General features: G+C 46.3%; 1 long non-coding RNA gene across 1 annotated transcript; it reads left to right on the top strand.

Annotated features, from left to right (window-relative positions):
- The first annotated feature begins 19,881 nt into the window (after positions 1 to 19,881).
- Positions 19,882 to 25,145, top strand: LOC119404340 (uncharacterized). Its single transcript, XR_005186242.2, has 3 exons — positions 19,882 to 19,950; positions 21,110 to 21,242; positions 24,848 to 25,145. It is a non-coding gene; the product is annotated as an uncharacterized LOC119404340 (long non-coding RNA).
- Positions 25,146 to 26,129: the final 984 nt, after the last annotated feature.

Raw genomic sequence — 26,129 nt, 5'->3', positions numbered from 1 at the left:
TTCATCAATGGCAGACTCTTGCTGACCGGAAGAGGGGCATAGACACCTCCGCCCCCTGCATATGTACCTTTTGCCACTCTCCATGCATAGCCAACATGGAGCATCTTATTTTACGTTGTCCTGCCCTACATCCTCATCGAAGGAACAGCGCCATTTTTATGCATCCCGATTTGGAAGCAGTACAAAAGGACATACTCGAACACCCTCACCAGCTTATCACATTAGCCCACTTCGGAGTTAGTAGCGGCTTGGCGCGCGTGATTTAGTGTGTGCCTACCAACCCTCCCCCACCCCCAACCTCCTGATCAGTGGCCTTCGGTCCTCCCTTTGCCTAATAAAAGAATCTATCATCATCAAAGAAACGGTAGGTGGGGTTCATATGCACAACGGCGAAGATAGCGCTGCGGTTCCGCTCACCTTGTGTTCTTTCTGTGAGCTTTAGCCCACATGTTACGACCTTAATTCGTGGTCATTCCCAATCGAATGCGAGAGGGAAGGTTTGAGATGAAAAATAAAATCGGTAAGCCTTGCGCTATCGGCCAATGGGAGGAAGCGAAGCTTGGTGAATGCGTACCTGATGTAGTGATCTTCTTTCTTTCTTTCTTTCTTTTTTTCTTTCTTTCTTTCTTTCTTTTTTTCTTTCTTTCTCTCTTCCTTCTTTCTTCTTTCTTTCTTTCTTTGTTTGTTTCGTTCTTTCTTCCTTTCTGAATTTCTTTCTGTCTTTCCTTTTTTCTTTCTTTCTTTCGCATTGCGCTATGCAGGCATTCATTTTAATTATAGGTTCCGCTCGTCCGCGGAACGCCATTTTCGGACTCAATCAGCTTGGCGTCTGTCATGTTCTCTTCAAGGCTCGTCAGCCTCTAGAACGCAAGGTCCAACGCAAGGTCCATCACGCGATCATTCAAACGCGGGTAAGAAATTCATCTTGTTCGATGTCGAAATTTTCCCCAGTTGTGCAATTCCTGATATCGACTTTCCGTGTCTTCTAGCACATCGCCAACACGAAATGTTTCAATGAAGCGCCCACAGGAAGTTTACTGCTTCCCATTTGTTTTTTGCACCTTCGGTATACCGCATTCCTATCAGTGGCGTAGCACACCGAGACCGTGCCCCCCCCCCCACCCGAAATTTTTTTCTGCCATGGTATACAGAGGACAAAATGACACTCGACCGCACTTTCGACGTGTCGGACCCCACGTCGGATCAAGGGCGTGTTCTCCTCCCCCCGAAAAAACTTTCTGCCTACGCCACTGATTCGTATGCTTCAGTTCATCTTGCTCTGAACGAGCTTATGCGCGTGGCCTCGTGGTCAAGGCAGTCGCTTTCAAATATGGGGGAGCCGTGTTGCAAACCCCAGCACCGGAAAGAAAATTTATTTCGTTTGATTTATTATTTCTTTGATGCGCTCCAGCTGTGGGTGAGGAGGGTTTGTTGGTGAGGGGGTGTACCGAAGCACCACTATCACTAACTTCAAAAATCGGTCGGCACAAGCCAGGCTTGAAAATTGAGCAGCTCTTACCGTACGGGGTAAATGGAGGTTAGCGAATCTTGGCGTGTGCGCGCCTGACATAGGCCCACTACTCTTAATTATTTATTTGTTTTTATTTATTTCTCATTTCACAATGCTCCCTTGCCTCTCCTTCGCCAACCCGGGAATCAGACCGTCATCCACGTGATTGGCAGCGCAACGCTTGCAACAAATGGAAAAGAGAGTTCTCCCTTTCGTGTGTCCGCAGTTGAAACTCTTTTTGGTCCTCTTGGTCTACACACCCACGAGTGCCGGAGTTACTGGGGTGAACGAGAGAACGGGAGCTGTTCGAGAGGGCCTCGTTTCATGGTTAGGCACAATCAAGTGGAAGCAACGCTACAATTAGAGCGATGACATCATAGGGGATATTCATTTGTTGTTTGAACTGCAGTGTAGTAACTACGACAAAAAGGTCACAGTTTCGCCGCAACGGCGAAGCGATGAATGTGATAGCAACAAATTGAAATATAACGCGACGAACGGAAAACAGCTCGAAATTGCGAGCGCATCGCTCGAGCCCAAAGGGCGCACGAAAAGAACTCACACAGGACGAGGGCGGAATATCATGCGTCTTAACCTCCTTGCATGCGTTAGAGGTCGATACTTGAAGAACACTGCTGAAAAATAAAGCAGGACGCACGAAACGAACAGGCACACACAGGACGAGCGCGAACTAAATGTCGCAGTTGTTACTTATTTCTGTTTGAACGGCGCGCTCATTTCGCAAACGTGGCCGCTGCAGTGAGCGAAGTGACCTTCGTACGCTCTGTGACTTCAGCGCGGACATGGCGGGGAAAGCATAAGATATAAAACCCCCCGCGCCCGTTGCGGCCCTCGCGCCATCTCGCTGGTGATGAAGAAACGCTTATAAGCGCCTGCCGTCTCTGAGGCCATCCAGCGGTAAAAGGTGTGTATATAACGCTCACCGTTAGCTAACTGGAGGATCTGCATTTCGTAGCGTAGTGGTGAGCGCCACGCGCTGCGGAGCGAGAGGTCCCTGGTTCGATTCCGCTCTTCAGAATCATTTTTCTGAATTATTTTTCTTTGAGTCTTATATGTATATATATATATATATATATATATATATATATATATATATATATATATATATACGTATACGGTGCATGACGGCGGCGACGGGGACGGACAAAAACCAGCCGAAACTGTCCATATAATTGCTATCGCAATAAAATGAACTGACGTTGGGATGCAGAAACACACTTTCGTCGGCGGACCCCGAACCCGCGACCCTCGAATTACGCGTCTTAAGCTCTCTAGCTGGTTGAGAATCGTCAACTGTCCTGCTAGCAGTGAACCACTTCCATTGTCATCGTTATTTCACAAATTCGTGCAAACTCGAGAAATCATGTTCGACCACAGTGGGCACTTCAGCAGATCAACTCGGAGCTTCTATGAGATCTGAAATTCATTCATCACGTCAGAAACACGGTGACAAATCCTTTTTTTCATAGAATATAGCGAATATTCGACGCATTGGTTCGCGTATTGGCCATCGATATTGGTTCTGTTAGGTCATACTTCATGAATATTGAGGAAAAGACACTCCTTCAAAGCTTCTGTAACCTTTGTGAGATGAAATGCGAAACGCTAAGCGCGTGCGTCAATGATATCGTCTGCATAAGGTGTCACTAAGAAAATTGTGATGCGTTCCGCTGAGGCATGCGCAGTCACCAAAAACGCAGAGTCTGAATTATAAGTAACCAACAAATACATCTTTACTCGATGAGCGATGTCACACAGATTCTAAGGCAAATACAGATCTATACTCTAACGTTGTTCTTATGACAATTATAAGAGACGTTATTTTGCTGTTTGAAAGGTAGACGCAGCCTTGTTTAGTGCCTTTCCTGATCACTCCGATGTCGACCACAAAGTGAGTTTTGTTTCTTTTTTGATACCTTTGGAGGGCGATGATTCCGCCGCCGTCGTTAGTCCCATTACAATGCTGGAAATTGAGCAGGTAATTGACCATTCGCCTTCATCGAAAACACCTGTGCCGTATTGACAAGAACGTCAAGGCTAAAAATTTTCATAATACGACATTTCCGGCTACAATGATGCGAGACGCGTCATTAGCCATGCCGGCTGACCAATGCGAAAGCACGCTTACGAAGGAGAATTTTTTAAATTCCGCCCCTGGTTCTCATGTTATTTCAGCCTCATTTTACAACGCTTTTAGAAAGCTCTCTCTATCCCACTTTACTATATATTTTGAAAATATATTATGATATATGGAGATGCGCCTGCGATATATCAGTAGATGAAAATATATCGCAGCACTTTCTAGCACTTTTTCATATCAGTTCGCTGTATTCTGAAATGTTACTGATTTTTGCCTCGTTGTATGACAGACGGACAGACAACGAACTTAACTGGATCCTGAGGAGTTATTGACAGGACCCCTAAGGGGAGACCCAAGACTATCGCGGCGCGTGAGTTCTCGCACACGATCGTGGGCCAGCTCGTTGAGGTTTGGGATGCCCTCGAGAACTTTCACTCCAATGTGTGCGGGGAACCAAGTGATAAAATGAGAGCCGGGGCAATCCCTCTTCTCTAGAATGGAGGCCGCCTCTCGAGCGAGGATGTCCGATTCGAAAGCTCTGATTGCCTCCTTCAAGTCGGCGTAAATGTAGGAGCGCTGTGGGTCAGACAAGGCCAGCGCTACCGCGATTTGCTCCGCTGTACCCGGGGTGGCCGCCCTTACTGAGGCGGACGAGCGAAGCTCCCCCCGTCCCGTCTATAACAGACAACGCTAACATTCTCCTATTCCTATGCTGCGCTGCATCGACAAAGACGGCGGAGTCCATGTCATCTTTAACTCTCCTAAAAATGGATCGTGCACGAGCTGTACGTCTACCCTCGTTATATGACGTTTGCTTTTTAGTTGTGTATGAACATATGTTTGTCGTCATTGTTTTTTATGTTGTTTTCCCATTTTTCTATACTTTTTTCTGTGCGTGTACGAGCAAATCACCTTAATTGTGTAAGTACTGGCGTTCAACTTTGATGCACTAGTTCTAGATGGTGTAGCTCTGCGTGATATGTTTTCGTCTCGTGTTGCTCTTCCATATCTGTTTCCTTTTATGTATCACCCATGCCATCATGTCAAAGGCTGGCATTCCTGCTGAAACAAATAAATAAATAAAGCCACGTTGTTTTGATGCATAGGCGACCTAAAAAGGAAAAATAATTTATTCTGTTGACAGCAATATAACGATATCGCGGCCAGATCTGGATTACAAAAACTTTGCAAAATATTATCAAAGTTTTTAGAATCTGTGATGCTGACCCTCATGCATTTTCATCAAGCGTGCAGAATAAGGGGATTCTCCATTCAAAACAGTATACACGTCGCTCGTGCAGTTCAGCACTGCTACGGTTCTCAAAAACAGCTTGCAATGTTACAGGTCGCCGTTGTAAAAGTCTGTGATCGTGTGAGTTATTCATTTCTTTCTTTCTCCACTTGAACATGACAATGTTGGCGCTGTTTGGCATAAAAGTGTCAGATTTTGTTATAATCTTTGTTCGATTCGCGTAATTGGTAATGGTCACCTCTCAAGGCCTGTTTCTGTTTCCTCTTCAGCAAAGCAAGGCAGCCCAATGTCACCGATTCCATTGGCTTGTGAAATGTGAATATATGTGAACCACGTGAATGCCTTGCATTTTCTACCACCGCAGTAGGTACTATCGAGGAGCCACGTACGTGCCCATGAGGAAACACGAAGGGAACAGGAACGAGAATGCCAACAGCAGCGGTCGCCGCAAATTACCGAAATAATAAAGAAGGTCCTAGAGCTATATATCTTGATATGAAACGGCTTATAATGTCATTGGAAAAGATATGTTTCCCGCAAATAATTTTGTTTAGAATGGAAGCCGATATTGATGGGGTAAATTGATGGGGACAATAAAATTTTCAGTTCTTTCTTTTTTAGGCTCAAGTGAGAGGCCGGTTCCTCAAGAGCGCAGAAAATGTAGAGGTTAATGCGCCGTGATAAATTAAATGAATATGTTTTTAAAATAAAAGTTCGGTTCCCCCTGTACCCTGATGTTACGGCACACAGTACCCGTTTCTCGTCACGTGCTCACGCAATATATGGTGACATTTCCACGGCCGCTCCGCTCCGCGGCTCCGTTGGTGAGCCTGGAGAGGCATTTTTGTATGCTTTCGTACCTGACGCCATCAAAGCTATCCATACTGCTGCGTGAAGTCATCAGAATAGACACTGTAGCCTGACTTCACGCTAGTCTCAGTGTCAGTAGCGGCTCCATGAGAAATTTAGCTTCAATGTGAAAATCAAATACGTTGTAAGCATTTGCTATGCTTCACACTTTGTTAGCTCCGAAAATTACCGTCAGTACACATCTGAGGGGATGGGCGTAAGATTTGTCTATGTAACCTAGATTTGCCGTATTGCCCGTATTAATCATTTTGCCGTATTAATCATTACCACGATGGTGGTAATGACGTTGTTGGGCACGTTCACAGCCCGGCCTTTGATACGAAACTTAACTCCGCTGTGTGACCTCTGTACTGTGTGCTACAACGCTTCACTGCTAATTCACCTCCACAGCGTAGATTGCTTTCTCAATTTCTTTGAATGTGCCTTTCAAACGAATCGGCGGTTGAAGGCGGTGTTGGGTAACAGGTGTCTCAGCTTGCGACTGCTTCTTCGCAGAGCTAATAGACGAAGCGATCAAGGCGACGGTGAGTTAGGGCAAACTTATATACATATAAACAGAGGCGTTACATATTCGGCACGGGGTCCGACAGCTTATTGCGCTCGCCCAGCGGTACGACGACGACCCGGGACTTCGCTCGCTGTCTCCCTCTCCACGCAGCTTAGTTCTTTTATAGCCCTGGGCGATCGCTTGCATCAGCCAAGAGTTCGAAGCCTCCAATCAGGAACCGCCGTTGGTCGCTGGCTCGAACCGGATCCGCGGATGAGAGGGCTTGCCGCACGTTGCGAGAGAGATTTCCTTCGGTTGCGTCAGACGCAGCGCCGGAGTTGTCGGGGATTGCGTAAGACTCCCGCCTCGTTGCATCAGCGGGTGTTGACGCTAGTTGCATCAGACAGTCTATCAATGTTGACGCTGGTTGCGTCAGACGTTCTACCAGCTTGAATGCCTTGTCGAAGCAATGAAGTTTGGATTGGGAGCCCTGGCATAACAGCAACCCCGCTGCCAGACAATGCGCCGGAAAGACGAGCTGCTTCCACGTGGCTCGGTTGCCGGGCGCGCTCGTTCGCCAGGTCCATTCAGGTTCACCTCGAGGGCCATGGGGACATTTGGCCATACACTTCGTTCCTTGAACAGATCCCATTTGTCAGGCCGGGTCCCTGGTCCACTGGCTTGCCGCCAAGATGTGTCGACCAGGTTTGCTCGTCTCTTCTGGCGACCATTGGTATCAGCACTTGTTGATCGTTCTGCAACTTCTCAAGAACGGTCCCACAACAGACAACACACGGCACAAGCAAGTGCCCTCCGTGACCCGACAGAACACCAGACCTAAATAGAATAATATATTCCTAACTACGTTTCTGTCGAAATTTTGTTTCCTCTATATCAAGAGGCACATGTGTGACACCAAAACACTTAAAAGCAGAACTCGAACTTTCACACGTGTAACAAACGCAATGAAACAGAATTCAAAACAATGTTGGCCCCTTGAGATCACTCAGGATGGAAGCGCTCAGCTGAGGCCGCAATGAGGACAACATTTTGCCCCAATTTGCCAGTTAAAAACCGAATGGATAGCCGAAGAGGGCACTAATTAGAACGGGCGACTCAGTGCGCCTGCGTTCGCGTTTAGCTTTCCTTTCTTGTAACGAACGTTCAAGTTGTACTGTTGGAGTATCATGCTCCACCTCAGTAACAGGCCAGCTTTTGAACGGCCCACACGAGGCAGGCACATTCCTTTTCAGAGGTACTATACGCCTCTTCCCTGCAGCTAAGTTTTCGGCTTAAATAGAAAACTGGTCTTTCGTGACCATTGTCATCTTCCTGGTACAATATAGCTCACATTCCGCGATCACTCGCCTCGCAATGAATGATAAAGCCCTTGGAAAAGTCGGCCGCCATGACAACGGGTTTTCCGCTTAAGGCTTGTTTCAGCTTGCAAAACGCATTCTGTTTTTCCGAGTCTCATGTCACTTTAACAGGCCCTGACTTCCGAAGTGCGTCAGTTAGAAGGCTGGCAATGGTAGAGCAGTTTTGCACATAATGCTGATAGTATCCCGCTAGCCCTAAGAAAGCCTTATCTCAGACTTTGTGGTTGGTCGTGGATATTTCACGATGGCGGCTACCTTGATCTCTGAAGGTCGACGCCGGCCACGCCCCACAACGTGTCCCAGGTAAGACACCTCGCCGCATCCTAGGTGGCATTTAGCAGGTTTCGCTGTAAGACCCGCTTCTTTCAACTTGTTCAGCACGACTCGTAAATGTTCGACATGTTCTTCCCAGTTGTTGGAGAAGATGGCGACATCGTCGAGATACGGCAGTGCGAACTCGGACAGGCCATTAAGAACGCGGTCCATTAGACCCGAAAAGCAATAAGGCGCATTTTTCAGTCCAAAAATCTGCATAAGTGGACGATACGTTCCGAATGGAGAAACGAACGCGGCGTAGCGGCTAGCACGCTGTTAAGAGGGACCTGCCAATAACCTCGCACGAGGTCTAGCATGGAAATGTAGTTTGACTTTGACACGGTTTCCACCCTTTCCTCTATATTTGGTATTGGATAGGTCTAGTCTCGATTTATGGCGTTAAGGCGCCGATAATCGATGCATGGCCTAGGACCCTTTCCCGGCACTTGAACCAATATTAGAGCAGATGTACGGTCACTCTCACCCGGTACTATGACTCCCAACTCATGCATTCTATCGATTTCGTCTTTCATTATCTGCTTCTGCACAGGCGAACATCGATATGGCTTACTACGGATTGGTTCCTCACATGTTAGCTCGATGTCGTGTTTAATAACCGTCGTTTTTCCGGGACGGCTGGAAAACACGTCTTTAAACTCAGTGTAGTGAAGAAGACGAGTGCCCTTCGGAAAGGCAGAGGGTACCACTCAGGTGGCAAAGTAGAATACGTTTGGTTGTCTCGGAGCTTAGGCTGGTTCCGCCATTACCGCGTACCTTGTCGTGACTGTTCATATGTATTAAAAACAAGTGCTGCTCCTAAACGCCTTGTTTTAATATTAATGACTACTTACTTTCGCTGCGCACTGATGCTTACACACGGTTTGCGAGCACGTTCGTGATGAATATCATATTCTGGTAGACCTATGGCATCGGAACCTCCAGCTCTTCGCCATCACTTCCAACACCACCCGACGATACTTGTGAAGAAATGAGTAGCAGCAATGTTTATTCGTTGAAAAAAAGTGCATAATTTAGGGCTTCCGAGTCGGTGACTTTGCACGCGTTAGAAATGACTTCAAAGCTTTTTTTTTTGTTTCTTGCGTGAAATAGACACACTTGAAATATTCAAGTAAATTATAGCAAAGATAGTGGGACATGCGCTCTGTAATGTGTAACAGGTCTCAAGGTATAGAGTTTCACCGCATACAGGATGCTTAAAAGTGTTCGTAAAGAATGGCTTCGAGGTTGCTATGCCTCATGTGCAGGGATGTACTACGTATCAGGCAAAAACCAATCTGCATGGAAAGATGCTAGTCATGATGCTCCGAGCACACGCTTAGTGTTCAAACAGTGGCACACTCTGCAATCTTTTTTTATTGTAGATAAACCGGGATTAGGCTATGATTTTGTGTGCTGAATGCATTCCCTCCCTCCTTTGGCAAAAAGCACGTGCATACATCGGGGCTCGGTAAGACGCACTTAGAGACAGTCAGTACTGCCTAGTCGTAACATCGGACATGGCCGAAGAAAGAAACGGCGGAAGCAGACCTGCTGCATTTCTCAACCACGACATAGCACCGGGCACGAGCCGCACACTTTCTCAGGATGTTCCGTTAGACCTTTCGTGGTGAGTTTATCTGCGTTAGAACTGCTACGTACAACAATGACCCGCAATTCAGACTACGGGACACGTTTGTTCTTACAGTAACGCTCACATATTGGGAGCCAGTTTGTAACTACATTGAACGTCGATCTTCGCTCACCGTCGTTACCTGGCGGCTAAGGTGTAGCGCGCTGCTAACCTAGAGGATGTGGGTTTGCTTGCCGTCCATCGCAGGAGCAGTTTGTTTGAGGTGAAGTGCGACATGGTGCGTATGCGTTGATTATTTGATCGATAACGAATCCGAGATAGTGACAATTAACTCAGACTCATTTACTACTGTGTGGCTCAAAAATCGCATCTTGGTTTCACCAAATCCATAAATCTTTGACAATTTTCGACTTCCTTGCATGGCTTGGCCAGAGCAGTGCAAACAATCAGGTGGACACAGCTACATCTGATTTTCATAAAGCTTAAATGCTTGGTAATGCAATGAGCGTAAAGGTTAGCCTGGAACGTGTAAGAGGAAAACGAATGTTGTCATGGAAATAAAAAAATTAAGGTGCTAAAACAGCCGTAGTAGCTAGCACGAAAGTGTCACCCTGCTATGCTCGAGGACGCGGGTTGGATTCCCGGCCGCTGCGGTCGCATTTGGATGGGGCGAAACGCAAGGAACACCATTGTGCTTAGATTGAGGTGCACGTCAAAGAATCTTTTGTGGTCAAAATTATACACGAGTACAGCACTACGGCGTGACTTATATTCCTATAGTGGTTTTGGCGTGTGAAACCACATCAATCCTTATTATACTGGGCGGTGAACGTTCTCTATTTTTTTCAACTTCAGGAATGCAGTGGTCACTGCTGCAAATAAACAAATACTAGGCAGGTTTCCTTATGTAAAGAAGCAATAGATTGAAAGGTCAGTTTTAGCGACACCTAAGTAGTACTAGTCCGAGCCGTTTCTACAGCTACATGTGCCGAAGAAAAAGACAAAGACGTGTTAAATACAATGCAAATACCGCGACCGCATGACGTTGTTCGTACTGGCCCCGGGATCGAATACCAGACGCGGCGGCCGTAATTCCTCAAAAAAAAAAAAATGACAGAGGCAGGTGGCTTAGATTTAGGGGCCCATTAAAGAACCCCAGGTAGTCGAAATTTTGGAGCCCTCGACTGCGGCGTCTTTCATACTCATGTCGTCGTTTTGGGACGCTGAACACCAAGAACTATTATTATTAGTTGTTCGGACTTGCAAATAGGCCTTTATGTCGCTGTAATTTCGATGGAGTTTGTTTTTGTGTTTTAGCAGGCTTTAATCATTTGCTGACGGAAAAACGAAGTCCCGCTTTCGTACGCGCGTGATAAGATTTTCATGCCGTTTTTACAGGTTACAATAAGAAATAACTTTAAAAAATATCGGTACACATTCGTAATCGCTTTTTCTAGTAGCCTCGAGGTGACGTCACATCGCACAGATTCCAGCCAGACGTCGTCCCTTAATCGGAAAACTCGGATAAGAAGGAAAAGGTCCTTGCTGCGGAAGAAGCACGGCTTATACGTCGATGGTGTTGCAAAATCAAGCGTTGTAGGGCAGCAAAAAGTGTGAGCTGGCATTCCGCTGTGTAATGATGGATCACCAGCCATTATGTTTAGCATACAACACAGATGTGACACATATTTTTGGACCGTAGCCGATCACTCGCCCTGCAAGTAAACGCGAAACGTCCGTACTGACAGTGCTGTTTGAAATTAGCGTATGTTCCTTTAAAGTTTTCCATTTGAGCAGCATGCCTGTTTTTGTCCCGACATGCATCGTCTTGTTCTGGTGCCGCATGCTCTCGGCGTTTCGCGCGCCATCTGAAGTGCTGCGTGCAGCCTGTGTGCTCCCTGCTTCATTTCTACTGAACCAGCTGTAAGTAGTGGGGTTTGCCCAATACCTGTGGCACAAACGTTTATGTCGAACTTATACCTCAAAAATGAAGCCAAGAATCCGCCATCCTACCAGCGGCAAGGTATAACGTTAGCGTGTACCGGAGAAAAAGCAGCAGTTTTCCTCATACGCACTACCAGTTTGATATGCGTTATCTTTTGTGACAGAGAGTGCTCCACGTGTGCGTCTTGTGTTACAAGTTTCCTTAAAGAGCTTCAAAGTCTAGGCAAATTTAATTGTAGATCAAGTCACCAATACTCATTTCGATAGATTACTTTCGTCGGAAACAACGAAGTCGTATTTTATAATCTATCTATCTATCTATCTATCTATCTATCTATCTATCTATCTATCTATCTATCTATCTATCTATCTATCTATCTATCTATCTATCTATCTATCTATCTATCTATCTATCTATCTATCTATCTATCTAATCTAGCCGCTTACGAGTTTGTGTACTTCAGCGCTTTTCCTCGACTTTGCATAAACCTTGGAAGACATTACTGTGTCACAAACACAATTAGCGGGTGATCGCCTTAATAAGGTAACATGCCTGTCGCGTAAGTCATGGAACCCTTTCCCTCGATCACATGTGGCACATGACGCTCGTCACGGCGCATGGAATTCCGGTATGTGCCACAAGTGATTCACAGTCTATATCGTCACAGGAACTTGGAGAATAAACCAGAAACCTTGACACCGCAACGTTCAGGCACCCGTGGCGCAAAAATCTACTGATAACCATGGCGGCATTGCGGGTGAGCGGAAAATCTCAAATGAACTAAAATGACAGTTATCACGGTTCGAGCTGGAATCGAGCTCAAATATTCTGAGTGTCACTCAAATATTCTCTCACATACTCACGCAAGTACTTGAAACTACTTCGGGAAAACACACGTTGGGTCAACGTCAATTTCGGTTCCAGTGTTGGCTATGCGCTTTTATAAAATTGAAACTGAATATTATTTATATACCCTTGTTACTCAGCAAGCGGAAGTCAAGTTTTGCGCGGCCCCGTACGAATACACCAAAGACCGCTATTTATGATATGCAGATCATCGCACCATACTGAGCTGTTTCTTTTGATAAACCTGACGTATTTGCTGTAACGTGAGTGCCGAGGTTACATCAGGCCATAAGCTACCCTTTAGGCGCCAATGTAGTCAACGTGTTTGGTAGGCCCTTAATATGACCACAAGAACATAATGTACCATATCGTCCACGTCCGTTGTGAACCCACATTGATCCACATCGTTAGTCTCAGCTAGAAGCAAAACAAAACATGCTGGGTAGGCAGCTGCTCGGTGACTGCTTCCAACGACATCAATCCCCACAATGCGTGGGATCTGCTGGTGTTTTTTCAAAATCCTGCTTGGTTTGGCCCGCGGATGATGGACATGCCCTAGCCATAGATAGCTTCACTGCATAACTTCCTCATTCTTTGTTAATCGCCCACTCGCAGTCGGCCTGGAAAAAGTGCCGAAGCACAGAACCAGCCTCAAGGAAACCCGGCCGATGACAAACTCTCGGCCTGCTCATACTGCATGGAGCGATTCACCTGTCCGGCCTACCTTGAGAACCATAAGGACAGCAACATCATGCACGGACGACATCGGTGCCCAACATGCGGCAAGTTGTTCAAGTATCATATTTTCAAAAGTTAATACATCAGTCACACCGGCAAAAAGTCTTCTGCGTGTGGTGTGTGCGGAAGCAAATTTTTCCGCGAAGACAACCTGAACGCGACAACATAATGCATGCAAACACAAGGCCGTATTGTTGTCCGTAATGAGGTGCTAAATACAAGCATAGCCAAAACCCCCGGAGACGCGTCAAATAAGCACACTAGGAACGTCACAACTTTGCAGCGAAATAGTCTCCCGACAAGGGAATCAGACAATTTCTCGCTGTACTGAGCTTGGCTGAATGCTTCAAACTAACCACTAACACCTTGAAAAAGATATTTGGGCAAATTTTTATTCCTCAAGACTAGAGCTGAAGTACGGCTGGAAAAAAATAGTTACCCTGGTTGTCACAAGAAATAAACTAACGCTGTTTGTTCAGTCTCCTTGCAATAAGGAGTTATTTTTTTCATTTCAGTATTGTTTATATACTGAGCATTATATCCATTTTAGAGAAGTCGTGTAGTGAAGAAAGTTTTTTCATCGTTAACAAATAATACGGTAAATTCAAGCACATCTCTTCACTTTCAAGACGAAAGCCTTAGATGCCTCATCAAATGCGAAACAAGACTGGCGTCCCGCGTCAGCATCCTCCGTCGGCGGTGGACAGACGAGTCATACAAAAAAGTCATCCCGTGATTACTTTATCATATTCAATCATTATGGCTGCCCAGATCACCAAAATTTTTGACGTTACATTACGCCGCATCACAGGATGACGTCAACACATGATATCGTAGCTTGGTGAAAGGTGGGCCGATCACGCAGGCAGTGCAAAAGCAGGCGAGGCGCCTCCGATCCTAGAGGCATTGGCAAACCGCGTTAGGTGCAGAAAGCTTTCGCAGGGAGGCGGGGCAGTATAAATGCATAGACTGAGAAGACAAAGATGGCTTTCTTTTTCAAGTCGTCTTGCCTCAGTGCATACGGGACCCTGTTAGTTGTTCATGTGACCGCTTCCTAGATATACCCCCAGAAGGTGTTCCTGGGTCGGGGCGAACTCCAGACTTGCTAATCACGTGGCTCAAGGACAAGAGCGCTAGTTTCAGGGTGAATCTGGAAGTCATAACACTTTGAACTAGTTTTGCAAGGCGTTCGGAGGTGTTCGTCAAAGCGGGGGCGAAGACGATGACGTCATCCAAGTAGATAAGACTAGTCTGCCACTTTATTTCTGCCAGCACGCTGGCCACTAAGTGCTGGAACGTCGCTGGCGCCGAGCAAGACAAAATTGCGTTACCTTCAGGTGTTGTAAGGCCGTCTTCTCGCGATCCCTCTCGTCGTCTTCAGTTTGGCAATAACCCGTATTGAGGTACATCGAAGAGAAGAGCTTTGCGTAACAGAGTCTTTCCAAGGTATCATCTATCTGTGGGAGCAGATATACTACTTTCTTCGTTAAGGTGGCGGTAATTGACACAGAAACGCAGAGTTCCATCCTTCTTCTTCACCAAGACAACTGCTAATGTCCACCGACTCTTCCAATGCTGTATTTTGTCCTCCCGCCGCGTTTCGTCGATTTGTCGCTAAATAGCTTCTCGTTCTCGCGTACGGAGCGGTCGGGCATTTTCTTCCGTTATGATGCGGTACTTAGCTAGTGGCGTCTGTGGTTGTCAAAGTCTTGATGCCGACAAGAAACAGTCCTTGTACTGCTGCGGAAGGCATGGGAGCCGTTGCTGTTAGGAAGTGGCAAGACGTGGTATGGCGTCGAAGGATGGTTGAGGCATCGGGGTCGTCGTTGTAGCTTAGTCAGAATCTGAAAAGGCAAACGAACTACTGACGGCCGCTATTTCCTCAACGTTTGGTATCGTTGCTCCCCAGCTGAGGTGGCTGTGATCTTGGCTGAAGTTCGTGAGCATCACGCTTACTTTTGCTTCATGCAACATGGTGACGCCTCTTGCGACGCAAATGTGACGGTCCAGCAGCAAACGCGCATCAGTATCGATTAAACCTTGGATGTCTTCAGATGTTTGGACGCCAACGGGAAATATGATGCTGGAACAAGGCGGAATGGCGACTTGAACATCGAATACGTTCGTGGCTTAGTGTCGAGGGTTAGGTTTCCTCGGCCGCCGTCTCAAATGACGCATCACAGGCTACGCCATCTGACGTCCAACCTCTGGATGAGCAGTAGATGTCTGTTGAGACCTCGGTGAGCCTGACGACAACCGTGCCTGCTGACCCCGCGTACGATACCAAACCCTACTTTGTTTCTCACGTGTTCGCGGAAACCGCGGGCAGCACCCGAAGCGAGCGAACTGATATCTCATGCATAAGCGACGATACTGCTACCTAGACGCCCACTGCCGCCAACTGACCAGCTCTACCGGTGATGGAGCCGCCCGCCTATGAGTCAACATGCCGCCTCGCGCAGACTTTCTTTTGTGGCATATGTCCAAGGTGGCCTAATATCCACGTACGCGTCGTCCCATTATGAAGCCGAGCCCGCGCATACTGTGATACACGAGTTGCCGCCATGCCTATCGGGTGACAGCGCCAAGGAGCTCGAAACCGGTCAGCGCTCCTCACACAATCTTTGGCAACGCTGTGCTTATCGCCAGTGTTGCTCAAATTCATGGACTCTTGACGCGCGACAGACGGTGCCAGCGTCCGGTCCAGCCATGTGCACCGCGCGCTCGTGCCGCCAGCCTATGCCTGTCCTACGCACTGGCCCGCTACAAGCTGCACTTCCCATAATTCATCGTAGGGCTCAAGCAGGGCCTTTATTCCGGCACGTCGTTCAGAGTCCGTCGCCTTGCGTGCCCATTCCGGAACCACGCGCACTCAGCGTCAAGTCGTCACCGATGCTCACGCCCGCTGTATCGAACATGCATCATTCACCCTCACATGCATCACCCTCACATGCATTGCATGTGAGTGGTGCATGTGAGGGTTGATCGCCCTCACATGCATCACATGCAACGCCTGCCCACACGAGCGATCACCGAGCTCCACACCGTCCTCACTAAGCTGTTTTCTTTGTGGCCACCGCTGGTCTCGCCGATACCCGCTACCACAAAGGCCTCGACGGTTTGTATCACTGCTGCGCGCAACATCTCTTCGGTCCGCTCCCCGCCCGCTTCGAGGTTCTCTGTGCCGCCCGCTGGAACTGTGAGTTAGCTTATGTATCTGACGATGACGACTCTGGCTGCCCTACGGACACAGAAACTGCAGCTCATGTATATAGCGTCTATTTTCTCCTCCCGCCTCTGCTGTATTTCATTCTGAATCACGCTACGGGCTGGGGGATGGGCGGCTATGTAGGGTCGCGTAAATCGTGGCCAGCGGGCCGCTGAAAAAAATCCCGCCATATCCACAAGTGAAGTATGATGAGTGGGCGAAGCTCCGGTGGTAATTCTGGTCAACTGTAAATCCTCTATACATTCCGATGCGCCACTAACCTCTGCATCGGTGGCTTGTTTTTGCCGACACTTGCGCCTCGGTTCGGCTTCTCGAGCTCTAACCTTAAGTTTCGCCTTCAGGAGTGGAACGCGTTAGCGATAACCTGCCCCATCCTCATCGTGCTCTGTCTTGCTTTTCATTATGTTCGGTCACCCGGTCTCACACACACGCACACACGCACTCGACATACCTATAGTTAAGGTAAAGGTTTCCACCCTGTTCAACAGCACTTTTATAACAGTGCAACTACTACGTCTGTGTAAGAGAATGCGCGCACTAATGTGCGTCCCCTTTGTAATGGGTGGCATTTTTAACCACCAGCAATTACGCGCGTGATACTTTTTCGAAGTTGCGATGCACCCACCATGTGTTCGTAAGGGAATACGCGCAGTAATGCGTGTGCCTTTTGAAATGGGTGGCCGGCTTTAAACCAGCAACTCTTTATGCAGTTCACACGGTGTGACGCCCAATGGCAATATACGCTTGTACCCCGTTTTACTGCGATAATACATCTCGTACTGTGACACCTGTACACATGACGCGTATGTTTGTGAAACATTAATGGTAATATGTGCTGCTTTATTACGCTTTTAAGACAGTTATTTTATACTTCTTTCTGTGTAACGCTTCTTGTACGCTTGCAAAGGCCGCCTTGAGCATCTTGTTCGCCATGTATGCAAAATACGCACATTTGTAATAAATACCATGAAAGGAAAAAGAAAGCAATGGAGTGGCTCTGCGGTAGAACACCTGCTCGCCACGCAGACGGCCTGGGTTCGATTCTCACTCGAACATAAGATATTTTTATTATTTATTTTATTTTATTTGAATATGTATTTCATACAAGATAATGATACTAGCGTCTGGCTACGGCGCAACGGCTTCCAAGCCTTGACATTAAGGATCTTCGCCCCTCAACGAACACCAATGCCGGTGGCTCGTGGGGCAGGGTGATCAGAACGCTTGGAGGCTGGCTGCACGCCACGACTGACACTCCTCTTCGGCGCAACGCACTCATATGGCATATCCGCATATGTCCAATAATAAAAGTTATTAATTTACCTTTATTACACATTTCTTGACACACCCTACATACAGCGACAGACGTGTCACTTTTACCAGAAGGCGTTTTTGTAGGCCACAAAAGGTGTCTAAATATTGTGTCCCCAGTTAGGTGCACTTACGGTACCCAAAGATATTCGAGTATCTGCGGCCAAATGTAAAATTGGAAATGAGACGATAACAGTGAGGGTCCTGATTTACGGGATTTTGTATTAACGACAATCAATACACAGGCTGTCGGTTCGGGCACGTTTTTTCGCTTTATATTATGCCATGCAGGAGCCACCTCCGAATAAAAATAATTTGGGTGTTAGCGTGGCAAAACAGCATATCATAACGAGGCACGCTGATCCTGAGGGCTCTGGAAATTTCGACCCTCCGGTCTTCTTTAACATGCACTGACATCAAGCAAAACACTGGACTCTAGCATTTCTCCGCCATCGAACTACGCCTGCCGCAGTCGGGATTGTACCCACGACTCACGCCGATCAGCCAGTTGAACAGAAAGGTCACCACAAAAACGTGGAGAGATACGAGGAGCTAGCTTAATGCTGAGCAACGTCCACGAAACGTGTGGCTAGGCAGCAAAAAAATGCTACAACGTCACGAACTAAAACAGGTGCTCCTTTGTGAGGTCATATTGTGCTCATTACTCGCGAACTATTATCACTGATTACCAAATGCTTTCGCTTTCACGCATATATAGAAAGTTCCGAGAGTGGGAGCACCAACTTCCAGCCTCCGAAGTCCAGGAACGTCGACGAAGCAATGCTGAGTGCAAGCTGCGGGAACATGGAGGTCTCTACGGTAACCAAGGCGAAGTAAGGGTCATCTTGAAGAAAGTTCAATTCAATTAATGTGCTCACGAAGGATTGACAGAACGCATGATGCCATGAATCACGCTTGAGGTACCTAGGTTCCTATTGCGCCAAAATGACGTTCGATCGCCTGCTTGTCCGAGCGTACTAAAGTGTCATTATGTGTAACCTAGTGTGAAATATGCAGGAATGAAAAAAAAAACAACAAACTCACTCAGATAACCATTCTGTACCTATCGCAGAATGCCTGTAATCGTAGAAGTTGCTTAAATAAGCATTTAGAGCGAAATGTTGAGACCGACTAATGGCAAACTACAGTACAGTGCCGTCCTTGTACACGAGGCACCTGACAGCGCTGATGCGCCCCACGCTTTATATTCCTTTATTTCCATGTTGCGTTATTTTAACCTTATTGCACGCCTTATATTCATTGCAATCGTCTACCAGAGTTACGATACCTTTATTTAGTATACATTTAAGCAATATACAGCTATCAACTTCTAGGTCTCTCTACAGCGATTCCACATCGAACCATCAGACCGTTGATTTTTATGTGTCCAAGCATGGCGCTCTTCGGCCACATCTGGGCCTTGTGCCACTAAGCATCATAAAACTTCATCGTACAGGATAGTGCCATAGGAAAGTGTATTCTCTCATTGTGAGGTTCTGAATGCATACTAGGGGAGCAAACTCTGAGCCACCACGATCTTTGAAGTAATGTGAACATTTGTGATCGCAAGAGCGTGCCTGACACAGTGATTCATGAAGTAGAATGCCTTGCTATGCGATGCTAGCTAAGTAGTGTACTTGGAGTGATGTGTGTGGGGCAGACAAGATGTAGCGAAATTTAAAATGTGTCCGCATATAGGAGAAGAGAAACAGCTCCATTTAAAATAGAAAGGGCCTGAGAGTAGAGGGCGAGGGAGATTATCCACCTCGTGGTAGGCCTCGTCTAGCACCTCAGGCCAACAACAGATAGCCTCGTGAAGTTCGCGGTTCTAGCAGCGCATGGAAGCCCGGCACAGCTCCCGGCTACTTAAAACATCACAAAGGTTACGGGGGAGGAGAGCGAGCTCTTACAATGCCCAATAATGTGGTTTAAGTGCGCTCTACGAGCAGGACGGAAACCTGCAATCCAATCGTGAGTGAGCTCTCATGTGCGTTTGTGCTCAGGACACATGTCGTTTTCAACGTCCAATGTTTAGCGTTAATGTTCTAAATAGGCTTAATCTGTTTACAACACAAAAAAAAACTTCTTCGCTGCTTTACAGGAAGGCCTTTCGGGCAACACTGCGATGTTTTGGCGCAACTGAAGCTCTGTTGCTACTGCATATTCGACAAGTTATACATACGCTCCTCTGTAGTTAATTTGTACGTGGCGTCAGCACTTTGTCTTATTTATTGCCATAGTTTCGTGACCTTGTTATCGATGTTGCTGCATCACCCAAGACGAAAATGTTTTCTGCCTGCAGGACTTCCCATGCCAACTGCAACGCAAAACTGAACACAACGAAGAACGAGCACGATGGCGCAGCCGTCCGCTGTGGTATGCGCGGGAAGCTTTCCCGTTAGAATCAGAACACATGCCTCACCCTGCACGTCATCGAAGAAGCTAATTTCACAGCGTTATAGTTTCATTGGTAGAAATGGACATCTATATGTGATGCGCATCCATTCGTTTGCATTTCAAACTACTGAGAGGCTATATGATGGGAAAATAGTGACTATTTCCGCCCGAATTATTCAAAGACTTCGTATGCAACTCCAATAATTTCATATGTTCTGAGAATAACGATTAGGCAAAAATAAGTTACACATATTTTTCTTATGTTTGTTGCAATTTTGGTAGGGTATCTAAAATTGTCACTCTCGGAACAAACACCGTACGCACCTTAGTGCAACGAACAAATGGACATTTCTTAACCGCATTTACATTACGGCGAGCTCTCCAGCCAAATCTAAGAAATAACTGGTAAGGTGACAAATAACTCAATAAAATGCCAATACAACACGCAAACAACATAACAGACACAAAGTACCATTAATGCGGCGTCCTCGTCGTTCGATTTGCCAGAGAATTATGCGGGTGCGAGCAGCGCTATCAAACCCACGGACATTCCACGAGAGACGACCGTCAACTCCCCCCGCTAAACCCCAAAAGAGAAAGAGCTCCCCTCCTCACGACCCCGCGTAACCTCACTACCGCCATACGGCGCCACTGGCGCCACCTCAGAAGCACATTGACAACTCTATCTCAGCGGCACCAAATCTAACTACGTAATCACGATGCGCCTGGCGACAACGACTTTACAGAGGGTGATAGCACCCACACAATTTTCATAGTGATTTCAGAGATACTTTCGAGTAATTATAAAGGCCTACATAACACTTTAGTAGTGAATAGATTCAATATTAAAACGTGACAAAAATATAGAACGAAGCGTGCACTGCAACTTGAAAGAAATCACAGGAAACAGTAAAAGATCCTAAGAATGAAATATTCCACGAGCTCCCGTAGCTCGCGCTGGACATTTTCATAGACAACAATTCGTGGTTTCTTGCCTCATTTATTGGTCTTCAGGCTGGTGGCATTATCATTGGGTTCCCTGTCACGCCTTCACTAGAACATTTTGACATTTGCGATTTCTTTCCAGTCAGTGTTTAATTATTGTTTCACACTGACGAACCCATACCTTTGCTTTCAGAGCGTGCGCGTACTGCCGAAAAGGAGACACATTTGCCGCTTCCAATGTCCAGTAGCCGCGCCTGTGATGACGCAGTCCCCAGCACAAGCCGCGCGGGCATGGAGGCAGCGGCGTTCGCTGGAAACAACGTGAGGTAAGAGCAACGTATGAAGTGTTATTTCCATCGAACCTATTCAAATGGCGGGGAACGCGCGTCATCTTCGGTTCAATTATGCTTCCACCGACGATCTCGTCTGTAAAATATGCGGGGGCGCGGGCGGCTGCCAGCAAGAACAGAAGAGGGCGAAGAACAGCCTAGGGCGCGCTCGCGCTCGCCAGGACAGCAGTCTGACTGTGGCTTTCGATTAGTAAAGGTATATGTTCTTGTCGGCCTCCGAGTTCTTGCTGAGGGATCGGCCGATCACCAGTCTTGAGCCCACATATATATATATATATATATATATATATATATATATATATATATATATATATATATATATATATATATATATATATATATATATAATTCTAAAGAAAGTTCTGAAGGTCCGGTGCACATGTAGTTGAAGAAATGAAGGAGCACACTTACGAAAATTGCATATTTTTACTCATTTACGTTTCGGCCGTGGCACGGCCTTCTTCAGAATCTGACGAAGGCCATGCCACGGCCGAAACGGAAATTAGTAAAAATATGCAATTTTCGTAAGTGTGCTGCTTCATTTCTTCAACTATATATATATATATATATATATATATATATATGCCTAAAATGCCACATCAGCGGCAGTTTCCAGCATAGTGTGTTTGTATGGAAGGGAAGCCTGAACTACTCAGATTATGTATATACAGTCAAAACATTTTAAAATGATGTCTTGATATTGTAAACTGCGATGTATAACTACAGTGGACAAAAGTAATATGGAGTAGCACTAACGTAAATTTAAGGCTTGTAAATAGGGTCATAATTGCAACCTTAATTTGCAAGAGTGCCTGTGAAGGCGCTCCAGTGAAGTCGCTCGTTTGTTATTTATTTCTTCTAATTAATATTTTTTGCACATATTGTGGTTTGGTGTAGTATATTTTGTGCTGTGACTAAGTTTACTCGTAAGTCGCGCGTTGATGAGCAGCACGATATTTCCTCAGTAGTGTTTTGGAGATAACGGGAATCAGTACAATTTTACAAACGTACAGATCAACGGGGCAAAAGTAGCACCAAAATACGTTTCGCGGTGTACAACGGATACCAGCCGGAGTCAAGGATGGGAAATCCCACACTTTGGTTGCATTTTTTACAGTACAGTAAAGTGTCATGACCTATTGAATGTGTTTTCACTGTGAGATGAAAGATATCAATCGATCCGCGGTAAGTTTGGTTGGTTATGAAATCATTCAACTTAAAGCTGCAATGAGCATACCGAACTACAGTATGTTGTCTTAGTCAGGATGTGCTCAGGTAAGAGGTCAATGTCAGCTAAGATTAGTTATTATGAATAATTAGCCAAGCAAATGTCGCCTAGATGTTCGTAGCAATGAAAGCGTCTTGTAAGCTGCTGCTTAACTGCTATGCGAAATGCTCTTATTCAATGCATACAGCTTCACGTCCGAGGGCACGCCTCGCCACTTTATCCTCAAGACTTCTAATTATCACGTACGTTTAAATAATGAGCACTAACAGACAGTAATGCCAAGAAAATATAGGGGACGTTATTAGTAGTAAATGCAATGTAAATGTGAAGAAAGAAAAGTGGACGAAAAGATAGCTTGCCGCGGGCAGGGACCGAACCGGCGACCTTCGAAAAACGCGTCCGATGCTCCACCAACTGAGCTACCGCGGCGGCCATCCCCCCGTCCACTTTGTCGGGTATATATGTGTATTTAAACGTGGGAGCGTCAGTCAGCGCTGCCAGTAGCCAAGACGGCGAGTCTGCCTTGTTGGTGTGACGTAGCACGGGAACATATAACGAGCTGGCAGCTGACCAATAATCCCTCGCATACTACCTGAAAGCATCAAGTCTGCCAGAACGAGACCCTCGCTACGAATGAAGGAAACAAGTGTTAATTTTAAGGGCTCGTTTTTCTTTGTTATACGCAATATTAATGAACACTAACAGACAATAATGCCGAAGAAAATATAGGGGACGTTATTAATAGTAAATGCAATGTAAATGTGAAGAAAGAAAAGTGGACGAAAAGATAGCTTGCCGCGGGCAGGGACCGAACCTGCGACCTTCGAATAACGCGTCCAATGCTCTACTAACTGAGCTACCGCGGCGGTCATCCCCCGTCCACTTTGTGGGGTACATATGTGTATTTAAACGTGGGAGCGTCAGTCAGCGCTGCCAGTAGCCAAGACGGCGAGTCTGCCTTGTTGGTGTGACGTAGCACGGGAACATATAACGAGCTGGCAGCTGACCAATAATCCCTCGCATACTACCTGAAAGCATCAAGTCTGCCAGAACGAGACCCTCGCTACGAATGAAGGAAACAAGTGTTAATTTTAAGGGCTCGTTTTTCTTTGTTATACGCAATATTAATGAACACTAACAGACAATAATGCCGAAGAAAATATAGGGGACGTTATTAATAGTAAATGCAATGTAAATGTGAAGAAAGAAAAGTGGACGAAAAGATAGCTTGCCGCGGGCAGGGACCGAACCTGCGACCTTCGAATAACGCGTCCAATGCTCTACTAACTGAGCTACCGCGGCGGTCATCCCCCGTCCACTTTGTGGGGTACATATGTGTATTTAAACGTGGGAGCGTCAGTCAGCGCTGCCAGTAGCCAAGACGGCGAATGTGGAACACTATTTTTCCGACTGTTGGCGTCACATAGCACGTGAACTTATTACGAGCTGGCAGCTGACCAATAATCCCTCAGACGCTACCTGAAAGCATCAAGTCTGCCAGAATGAGACCCTCGCTATGAATGCAGGAAAGAAGTGGACATTTTAAGGGCTCGTTTTTCTTTGTTATACGCAATATAATGAGCACAGACAATACTGCCAAGGAAAGTATAGGGGCTGTTATTAGTAGTAAATGTAATGTAAATGTGAACGTTTAAAAAAGCTACTGGCGGCGCTGACTGACGCTCCCACGTTTAAATACACATATATACCCCATAAAGTGAACGGGGGGATGGCCGCCGCGGTAGCTCAGTTAGTAGAGCATCGGACGCGTTTTTCGAAGGTCGCAGGTTCGGTCCCTGCCCACGGCAAGCTATCTTTTCGTCCACTTTTCCTTCTTCACATTTACATTGTATTTACTACTAATAACTTTCCCTATAGTTTCCTTGGCATTGTCTGTTAGTGCTCATTAATATTGCGTATATCAAAGAAAAACGAGCCCTTAAAATTTCCACTTCTTTCCTTCACGTACGTTTAAGACACGAGAATTTTGTTTTATGTTTGGACCAGCAAACTGTATTTACCGCCTTTCCCATTGAGTTGTACTGTACAAGTGGGCGTTATTCTTAAAAGAAAGATGCAGTTTTTTATGCATGTGATCAGAAGGACAGCTATGTTCTTTTCTCAACGTTCAACGTCCCCCGGCCATCGAATGCACCAGTCTTCAACTGTAGCTGAACAAAGCAAATAATGGAAAGAGGCAAGTTCCTGATGCGCAGGAGTAAGTTCAAGCGAATTGACAGCCCATTAAAGCTATAACCTGTTCCCCAACATTTACATCGAGAAAAGCAGGATGTTGCCCTTCCAAAAAGCAATCTATGTGCCGTATTAGATACTGTTGTCTGGTTACTCGCAGGGATGCTACTGGCTCCACACATAGGGGAAAACGCGAAGATATCAGCGGCGTCTACAATGACGTCAACCACGGCACGAAAACATCAGGGGAACGAAGCCACAAGTGCGAAGTATGTGGCAATTCATTTAAAAGAAAGCGTACTCTCGCGAGACATTGCCTCGCGCATACAGGCGACAAGCCCTATCAGTGCAACATATGTGATCAATCATTTTCACGAAAGGATTATCTCCATGTACATCGCCGCACTCACACAGGCGAGAAGCCCTATCATTGCGACTTATGTGATAAATCATTCTCAGTAAAGTCTAATCTCGATGTACATCGCCGCACGCACACAGGCGCGAAGCCCTTCAATTGCACGTCATGCACGAAGTCCTTCACACAGCTAGGACACCTTCGTGTACATGAACGCACTCATACGGGTGAGAGGACTTATAAATGCGAGACGTGTGAGTATTCATCAACCACATCGTCAGATCTTAAAACTCATCAACGCACGCACAGAAACCATAAAGCCTGAGCCTGTCTAAAAGAGAACACAATCGCTTATAAAAAAGATGTCTCAATGAGAAACTCCACATTCACGTGGCTCTGTATTCCCTCACTAGCGAAATGTTCAATAATTCATTCGCGCAGAAAAAAAGTTTTAACACGAAACCATCGATGAACAAGAATGCTTAGTTTTACGTGCTATTAGGAGATATTTTAGAAATATAAGTTACCTATACCTAACGACAACCGCACATGGGCGCCTCCACATTCGCATGGCTGTATACCCTTTCGCTGCCGAAATATGAAATGTGCAATCAGTCATTCCATAACAAAAAAAAACGCCAGGCCTGCGCTGAAACCGCAGCACAGTCACAGCGAAAGCTGGAAGAGCGGCGTTTCTGCAGCCCGTTGTAAGCTCTCTTGGGGCTACAGTACAAGTACATTAGAAAAGTACCTACTACGCCATAAATCCCAATTTTTGTGAAGTTGGGAAGCACCTTCTAAGCCATTATTTGTCATTCTGCGGAGAAGCGAGGCACCAGCTACACGTCTGTAAGGCATTATGTGAACTTTGTTGACGCGACAACTAATGACGATGAAGTATTATGGCTCAGCTCTTTGTAATGGGTTGGAAGCTTTAAACGGCCCACCCGTTATGTAATTTGCATTGGGTGACGCCCAGTTGCTATTTCCCTCTCCCGTCATGCTGTATAACATAGGCTGACGTGGGAGAGATACGGAGGGGGGGGGTGAAGAACTTTACTGAGACCCCGAGGAAATGGATCATGCG

This window comes from Rhipicephalus sanguineus, chromosome 9 (genome assembly GCF_013339695.2).
Source record: "Rhipicephalus sanguineus isolate Rsan-2018 chromosome 9, BIME_Rsan_1.4, whole genome shotgun sequence".
In the NCBI taxonomy this organism is placed as follows: domain Eukaryota; kingdom Metazoa; phylum Arthropoda; class Arachnida; order Ixodida; family Ixodidae; genus Rhipicephalus; species Rhipicephalus sanguineus.
This window is presented reverse-complemented; position numbering and strand designations above follow the sequence as displayed.